Source organism: Sarcophilus harrisii, chromosome 6, assembly GCF_902635505.1.
Source record: "Sarcophilus harrisii chromosome 6, mSarHar1.11, whole genome shotgun sequence".
NCBI lineage: Eukaryota > Metazoa > Chordata > Mammalia > Dasyuromorphia > Dasyuridae > Sarcophilus > Sarcophilus harrisii.
Genome location: NC_045431.1, coordinates 14,442,961 through 14,452,067, shown reverse-complemented (window position 1 = coordinate 14,452,067; position 9,107 = coordinate 14,442,961). Strand labels below are relative to the sequence as shown.

Genomic DNA, 9,107 nt, shown 5'->3' with positions numbered 1-9,107 from the left:
CTAGCCCAGTTAGATGGAGCATAGACTTAGCTTAACTACAGCGGCCAGGAGCAGAGGAACAGGGCTTTCGTGTGGGATGGCATGGGCCGGGGCTCCGACGGGGGCGTCGGCTGCTGCAGGACCGGGCCCGCCAAGTGGGGTGGGGGGGGGAGCTAGGAACCCCGACGTACGGACTGGCTAAAATCACGTTCGCCAGGGAGGGAGGCTCTGCCTTTGCCGTGCAGAGCGAACACCACCAGAAAGCCTCGCCAGAATTCAAAGTCTTTAATGAGAGTCGAATGAAACTCGGATTCCGAGGGAGAGGGAAGGGGGGCGAGGGACTCGGATCCCAGGGGCGGCAGGAAAAGCACCTGTGCGTCCTCCCCCTCCCCCCCCCCCGACTCTTTCCCTTCTCCGTCTCTCCCCTCCCCTCCCGCTGGCTCACCCCCGCCCCCCAAAGCCGGTGCAGCAGCAGCAGCGGGTCCAGCACGCGCCCCACTTGTTCCCTGGCGCAGCCTGCCAGCCTTGGCCCGGAGGGAGGGCGCGAGGAGTGGGGGGGCGCCAGTGGGGGGGGGATGTAAAGGTCGTGCGGCTGTGGGTGATTTAGTAGCAGGGTCTGTAGTACAGGCTGTCCCCAGCAGCGGAGTCAGCGCGCCCCACGTGACGGCTCTGTCTTCAGGCTTTGGCTCTTGGGTGAGCTCCACAAACAGACGCACACACACACACACACACGCACACACACATACACACACACACTCTCTCTGCTCTCCATCCAGTCTCTCGTTTCTCTCCTTCCTTATCTGTTCTCCTCCTCTCTCTCCCTCTGAATACACACGCACACACACACACAGATACACACACACACACACACACACACACACACACACACACACACCCGTACCGGCAGCGGCGGCGGCGGCGGCAGCCCGGCAGCAGAAAGAAGTCAAGGCAAACCTCTAGGTTCAGTCTTTAGTAACGGCAGCATCAGTGAAAAGCCCAGGAAGGGAGAAGAGTTGAGAGATTTCCTTTTACGTTTCTTTTCTTTTCTTTTTTTTTTGGAGAGATTTTTTTTTTTTTTTGTTGTGTTGTTTTTTTTTTTTTTTTTTTTTTTTCCTCCCCATTTTGTTTGCATCCAGAGGATGGCAGGCTGCGGGCTATCGGAAGATGCCTTCTTCTCTTTCTTTTACAACTACAGCTCCTCCTGGGAAACCTCCTCCAACCAGGTAAGAGCCCCGTGGCTGGATGCTGCTTGTTCTGGCTCCCGCACCCCCCTCCACCTCGGTCCCCTCCTCTCCTCCCTGTCGCGAACCCACTTAGCACTCCACGGGGATGCAAAAGGCTGGAGAGGGAAGTGGGGGGTGGCGGCGGCCAAGTGGGTTGCTCAGTCTGTTGTATGTGTTTCTGCAAAACGGAACGGCGTGGAAAGGGGGCTAGCGAGGAACCATAGCTTTCCAATCGCGACGGGGCTTTCTCGCCCCTCCCTCCCTCCCTCGCCCTCCCCCAATCTTTGATCAATTTCACAACCTCTTCCCCCCCCTTTCGGCACCCCCCCCCCCCCAGCGCCCGCCCCAGCGAGATCCAGAGGATGGAGCTGGTGCGTTACCCCGAACAACTCCAGGCACAACAAGGCAACTCAAGCGAAACCTCTTAAGTCTCCTTCGGTGCTTCTTGCCCGTTCTTCCTCGCTTCCCGGCTGCCCGTCGCTCGGGTCCTGGCGGGGGCCGGGTGGGATCCGAACCCCGGGCTACTTGCGGGCGGGGGAAGCTCTCCCCCTCGGCCCGTCCCGTCCCCCCCCCTCCCCGCCCCCACCCCGTTTCTTCCCCTAAAATGGCTGCATAGGCAAGTAAAGCAGCTCTGACCCCGTCTGGGTGGGAGATTGACTTTCTTACGCCCCCAACCTATCCCCTCCCACCCCCTTCTTTGTGACTGTAATGCAGTCGGCATCCTTCCCGGGCTGCTCCCAAGCCTCTAGGTGTACATGTCAGTCTGGCTGGGGGGGGAGATCACGGGGAGCAAGATCGCAATGGAAAATACCTGAAAAGCGGGGAGGAGGAAAAACCAGACGGGTTCCACCCCGGCAACCTGGAGGAAAAGGGAGGATGGATCGTGGGTCCTGGTGTAAAAGCTATTCTGGGAGCCTGGGGGGAAACCCGAGGGGGAGGCGGGGGGAAAAACCTTTAATTAAGAACTTTGATCTTTACTTTGTTTTGAAAAGTCCCCATCTGTCCAAAATCAAGTGAAGTGGAGAGGGAGGGGACGAGGTAGGGACCGGGGGAGGGAGGGGGGGCGTGGGGGGGTGTGTGTGGTGTGTGTGTGTGTGTGTGTGTTGGCGGAGGGCAGGGGAAAAAAAGCCTCAGGAAAAAGAAGGGGCTGCCGTCCAACTTGCCAGGAGCAACGGGCCCCCGGCCCTCCGGCGTGGGATTCCCGGGTCAGGTGTCCGCGTGCCTGTCCCGGAGCGCCCGGCAGGCGGTGTGGTGTGTGTGGTATGGGAGGGTGTGTGCGCGCGGGGGGGCCTGTTCCGGGCCGCGTCGTCGTGTGGATGTGGCCCCGGGGGGGCGGGGCCAAGGGGAGGGGAGGGGAGGAGGAGGGGGGGGGCTCGCCACCCCCCCCGCCAGGGGCTCCGCCCCGGGCCTCGCCTCCCCTGTGGGTGGGCAGCGCGCTCCCACTCCCGGAAAAAGGCAGGCCTGGCCCCCCCCCCCCCCCCCCTGCCGCCACGACACCACCGACATCCCCAAACTGGCGGCTGCCAGGGGAAGGGCTCCGGCAGGGCGCCCGGGCAAACCCCGGGCCGGCCGGGGGCCGGAGTTTCCTCGCAGGGGCAGGAGCCCAGAAGGCAGCGGGCCGGGGTGCCCGTGCCGATGCCAAGGCTGCCGCCCGCCGGGGAGCACGGAGTCCGAGCGGCCGTTCTCTCCGTGCCGGGGGAGGAGGCACGGGGGAAGTTTCGGAGCCCCGAGCCCCGCGGGCCCTCCCCCAGCCCCAGCCCCAGTCAACTTTGGGGGCTGGGCTCCGCAGCCTCCCGCCGAGCGGCTGGACAGGGCCAGGGAGCAGATCCGGGACTAGAAACTTGGAAGGCACTTGGTGGCTGGCAGCAGCCTCGAGCTCGGCTTGGCAGCCCCGGGAGTTGTGCGGGATGGAGGGGCGGGGAAAGAAAAGAGATGCGTGTGCTCCGGAGGGTGGGGGCGGCTGCTGGCCACAGCTCCCCGGAGCGCAGCCTCCAAGGGGGCCGGCGCGAGGGAGGCCGGGGGGTCGCTGCCTGGTTTTGCTCCCCGGCCGAGCGTCCCCTCTCCCCCCCTCCCCGCCTCCTAACTTCCCCGATCCTGTTCCGAATAGAAAAACAATTAAAAGATTCGCCAAGCTTGCCTTTCCGAGTGCGTGCAGTGTGTGTCTTGTGGGGAGCTTTGGAGCCGCTTTGCTCTAGACCTAACGTGAGTCAGAACTAGCCTTGCACGCCGCCGTTAGGACGTTCTCCTATTGAAATCCACCGACTGTCAAAAGCCGAAATCGTGATTCCTTAGCAGCGCCACGCGCCCAACTAGTCCAAGAACCAGATGCATTATGATAAGTTTACGGGGTGTTCGCCCGGGGCCTGCACCCGGTGGCCCCGGCTACTCCCGCCCCGGGAAGAAAGGCGGGGGGGGGGGGGGTGCAGAAAACATGTCAGCGACACGCGAGATGGCACAGGAGCACAATTATATAATGTTCTACATACGTTTGAAAAAATTCAGATGCAAAGAAATGAGCTATTTGAAAGATTTGAGGAAGGGCTGTTGCCTGATTCTGCAAGACTAGCAATCACGTGAAACCTCCTTAGAAACCAAAGGAAGTGGGTAGGATGAAAAGGGGGGGGGGGTAATAGAAGGGAAATGGTGGAGAAGGGGAAGGAGAAAGAGAAGAAAAGGAGAGATTTTTTTTTTTTGAAAGATGGAAACAGTAAGGAAAAAAAACCCCAGATCTAAACCAGTTCCATTTTTATAAAGTTAGTTTAACAAGATTAACGCTCCATAAATTTAAACATTTTTTTTTTTTTTTGGAAAAATGTGCACATGGAAAAGAAAAGCAGATAGAATTAGTGGAAGGCCTGCAGGTGCTGCCTTTTGGGTCTGGTCAGCTCAAGGACTGATATTGGAAGGGATATGTTATTGCTACTGCAGTTTAATTGTATGGTGGGAAAGGGAAGATTATTTGAAATATTGATTTTTTAAAAATGGGATTGGGTGAACTTTTAAGATAAAATACAGAAACAAATGAGATAACCTGCATCATTAGGGAAGAGACTTAGACATATTGGAGAATCTCTATAGAGTAATTCTAAAAGGTAAATCTACTTTTTTGGAGAGGGGGAGGATGTAACCCAGCAGATCAGAATGTTCAGAAGGAAGAAATAGGTGCTTGTGTGTCTGTGTGTATGTGAGTGAGCATATATATGTATGTATCTATAGGTATAATTATTGATCTCTAGTTTGCATTTTCAGTGTTACTCATCCTCATTAAACAAGGAGATACATAATTTTAGCTGCTTGGATGCAGTAAATAATATCAAATCAGGATAGGAAATTCTAGTTTCAAGCTTGAGCTGAGCTATTAAAGGTAGATTTGGCCTAAACTTAAAAGAGCAAGACTTATTCATGATTTTACCTGAATTCTTGCCAAAAAAAGGCTCACAAATCTTTGGGTTCTTCACGAAAAAAAGCAATGCTTTTCAAATGTAATTTGTTTACTCTACTTCAATTAAAACCCCCCACAACTTTGTAGTGTATTTAAGTGCTTATAAAGGGAAGGGTTGATTGTACTAAAAAAAAAAAATCCAGCTTTTTATTTTCAGATCAATATGATGCATTCTCCAGATCTAATGCCATGTAAAAGAAGCCTTTTTACAATATCAATAGCATCTCCACTAGAGCTCACTGAGACTATCTCTTCCTGGCATCATAAAGCCTTTTGATTACTTTTATTCTCACAAACACATCCACAAGCCCACTCCCCCACCCCCCTGATTACAACACCTCTCAGTATAAATAAACAAGGGAAAGAGAATAAAAAGACTTCTTTGTACACAGATAACTCAATTTCTTGATCATTTGAAGTAACTGAGACACTTTATTATTACTCCCAAATAAATTGCTTTTAATTTAGCTCTTTTAGTTTTTAATATGAAAATTTAATATTCAGAACTCAGAGTGTAGGTTTTGTCTTGTGGGAAGACTCTAGGATGTGATATAAATAAATTGCATCTATTCTAGGAGAAAGGTTAAGCTTGGCATTTTTATTCTATGCCTGGATAGACCACCTGCCAAGTATTTTGAAACCATTTCTCAAAGTATCTGCATGCCATAGTTTTGCAGAATAATCAGAGTAAGAAAAGTAATGGAGTAAGAAAGGGATGGATGAAGCTGATTTAGAATCTATTTCTTGAATTAGAATCATCACCCACCCTCACATACATAAAGAGTCCTAGTAAAAAAAAAAGGTTTCTTATTTTCAGCAGTGGAGAGAGAGAGAGAGAGAGAGAGAGAGAGAGAGAGAGAGAGAGAGAGAGAGAGAGAAAGAGAGAGAGAGAGAGAGACCCTCTTCTGAATTACAGTTTTAGACCTAGGGATGGCAGTACTGCAAGCTTCTTGTAAAGCTGTTTCTCTCAGTCACCTTTTATACTGTACTTTCTAACTGTTCTGCAAGTCTTTCGTGCTGTAGCTGTCCAACCAGGAGCTTCTATCAGGAAACTGACCTTCGAGCTGTCAGAAGTACATCTTGAGTTCTGGCTGTTCTGGCCTGTGAAGTCAACAGATTTTAATGTTTACTGTAGGTTCCCTTGTACCAACCATCTACTGTCAGAATTAACTGTAGGCAATCAGCCAATCAAATCAGGTTATTGTGCTATCAATACAGCCACTTACAAAGGGGAAAGAGACCCCCTTTGTTTTGGGCATTCTCCTCCTCCTCCTCCCTTCAGCCATTCCTCCTTGAAACTCCCCTTTTCCTGCCCTATCCAGGTAACAGATGTTTCATCATTGAATTGTGGAGGGCACTTCCCCTACAGATTCATCTTGGGATCTTTTTTCTCCCTCCCTCCTCTGTCAAATTTCCCAAAATAGAGATATAAAATGGCCTCCTTGTGGGCTGCCCACTATCTAGTCAGAGGAGGCAGTAGCCGTTTTGAATTTGGCTCTGGACTTTTGTGAGCTGGGTACCTGTGCCTCTTTGTACTCACTCTATCTTTTCAAGCAGGGGAGAAGTTTCAATGTAAAACCCTTAATGGATGTGGGTAAGTCGTTGAAAGCTTGTGCTGACTGCCTGTTTTTTTGGCTTGGCACGACTTCCATGAATATGGAATAGCCAAAGCAAAATCCAGCCCGGGGAGGAACGTTCTTTTCTACCCAGTCCGACTACTGTAAAGAATTCAATACGTATTTCCCCCCTCCTTTCTGGGCACATCACAATTCATAAAGCTGTGACAATGTTTTGATTCATAGACACGAGCCAGAACTTAGACTGTCCTGTCTTCAAAGTCTCTCTTCGGCACAGGACTCTGTATTAAAATATGCTCTCTTAAAATTCAGAAATATACATGGAGAAACTATACATCCAAACTTTAAAGGCTTTTCTTTCTTTATCTGTGTTTTTAAGTGACTTTGTAGTTCATTGCGCATAGTAGGTGCTTAAGAAACGGCAATTTACGAAAGGAGGAATGCTTGGGACTGGGAAAGCATCGGAGAAGCTTTTGCCTGCTACTGGGCCAAGAAATTCTCCAACCAACACCAAATTATCAGTGCTATCCTGATGTTGGGCCTATAGAGTAGACATGTGAAGAGAAAAATAGATTCATAATATTTTGGTGTGTGTGTATGATTTCCCTGATGTAGTTAATTTCCCATTGTGCTTTACAAATGTTCTTTTCCCTTTTAGAGTTAGATCTACCTCGATATTGAGAAGCAAGATACATTGTCGTAATTATCTCTGCTATGTAAGTAGCTTGCTTAGATCAAGTACACATCGCAAAAACCCAACTTTGGATGCTGCCATTTATTTGTAGACATTGTAAAATGGAGAAAATTCCCTGCCTCTTTTTTGTAATCATATCCACCCATTTTTAATTTTTTAAACAACCAGATGGGACTGAATTTGGAGTCAAAGGACCTAGGTTTATATCTCAACTCTATTACTTACTGTGTGTATCTTTGGACCTAGATTTATATCTCAGCTCTGGTACTTACTGTGTGTACCACTGGACCTAGGTTTATATCTCAACTCTAGTACTTACTGTGTGTACCACTGGACCTAGGTTTATATCTCAACTCTAGTACTTACTGTGTGTACCTTTGGACCTAGATTTATATCTCAGCTCTGGTACTTACTGTGTGTACCACTGGACCTAGGTTTATATCTCAACTCTAGTACTTACTGTGTGTACCACTGGACCTAGGTTTATATCTCAGCTCTACTACTTACTGTGTGTACCACTGGACCTTCACTTCTCTGGGACTCAGTTTCTCTGTAAAAGGAGAAGGTTAGATGCTTCTCAAGATCCCTTTTAGCTCTAAATACATGATTCTGTGATCTTATTTCAGTGAAAGCAGAGTTCCGCCATTCCATTCCATTGAGTTCTATCCTCTATTAGGATCTTGTCTTTATAATAAAATTTCAATTCTTTCTTGAATTCATAGCTTTCTCTATCAGACTCCAGTCCACTGATACAGGTTTGTTGCAAGCTCTTCTTTTTCATTCCCTCTGAGTTCAAAGTCAACTGACTTACATATGGTTCCCAGCACACAATATCTCTTTTCCCATCTCTGTGCCTTTGAATAGGCTGCCTCCTCATTGTTACCCTTTAGAATCCCTAGCTTTCTTCTATAGTAGCTCAGTGCTACTCCATCCACTCATGCTTTGTACACTTAAAAAATTTACTTAGCTACATACATGTCTTCTTCCCGAACAACTGGTTTGATTTTTCAATCTCTCCCTACTCTTCTACCCACCCACTCACCACCTCCTCCACCTTGAAGCTTAGAACAAACTTCTTTAGATGCTTAAAGAATGAGTGTTGACTGACTTAATGAGTGCCTCCTCTTTAAGATCACTTCTTGGCCACGCTGGTTGTATCCTGTGTGTTTACAGTTATCTATACAGTATTTCCCCCATTAGAATGTAAGTTCCTTGATGTCAGGGGTCACATTTTTGCCTTTCTCTGTGTCCTCAGGACTTAGCACATAGTAAGTACTTTAATAAATGCATTTAGATCGATTATGAACAAACTTATGTCTATTGAATTGACTATTAATCAATCCTTTTCTCATTCCATGTGAACTGGCCGGTTTGTTGACCAGTTCTTTGATGACTTGAGTATAGTCAAAGGGAGTTGGTTTGGCACCCCCGTCTGGACTTAGCCTCAGAAAACATTCTCAGTTGTAAATTTACTCTGACAAATAGGTGTGATTTAAGTGGAGGTACAAATTCTCTATTTAGCCAAAATAACACAGATTATAGGGGAAATGTCATCGATAAATACTTGGGCAATATTTGTTCTGCAGACGAGTGGTTTGACATTGTAGACTCACATCACTGGGATGCTTACATAATTCTGGTATCGAAGAATATTATGGACTAACCATGTCATGTTAGGCATTTTCTAGGAGTAGTTATGTTTCAGGGAGGATAATTTGGGCTGCAGTTTATCTATGCGATAATGAGCCACATGGTAATAGTTTCCACTGTATTAAATCACCAGGTAACATTTGTATCCACCAGGAACTAATACCTTTTGGTAGTTCCCACATTATATTGTGATCTTCAGAAATATAGTTGTGTGAAGGCGGAAAAAAACATTAAATGTCAGTAGTTACAGCAAGGCTTTCTGGAAGAAGAGGGCAGAGAGTTCTTAACTGGTTGCCTGTTCATGTGGCCCTAGCGGAAATGTAAAAGTGCAGGGTTTGCATTGGAATGAGAATGGGGTCACCCACCCTTTGTACTCATCATCAAGGAAGCAGGACTTTCTTCCAGAGAGACCATAGGAAATCAATGAGCACACTTTGCCAGTGTGGAGATAAATGTGTACTGCAGAGGGCATTAAATAAAAGGGCAGCAGTAAAATGATTTACTACATAAGGCAGTGTGACTTTTGGGTCACTTCAAAGAAT

The 9,107-nt window shown here is 48.3% G+C and overlaps 1 protein-coding gene across 2 annotated transcripts in view; it reads left to right on the top strand.

Annotated features, from left to right (window-relative positions):
• Positions 1-1,089: 1,089 nt before the first annotated feature.
• Positions 1,090-9,107, top strand: part of PPARGC1A (PPARG coactivator 1 alpha) — a 739,235-nt gene continuing 731,217 nt past the window's right edge. For both annotated transcript variants that reach the window (XM_031942840.1, XM_031942835.1), the window contains exon 1: positions 1,090-1,202. The gene's annotated coding sequence lies outside the window, so the exon portion shown is untranslated. The remainder of the gene's footprint in view (positions 1,203-9,107) is intronic.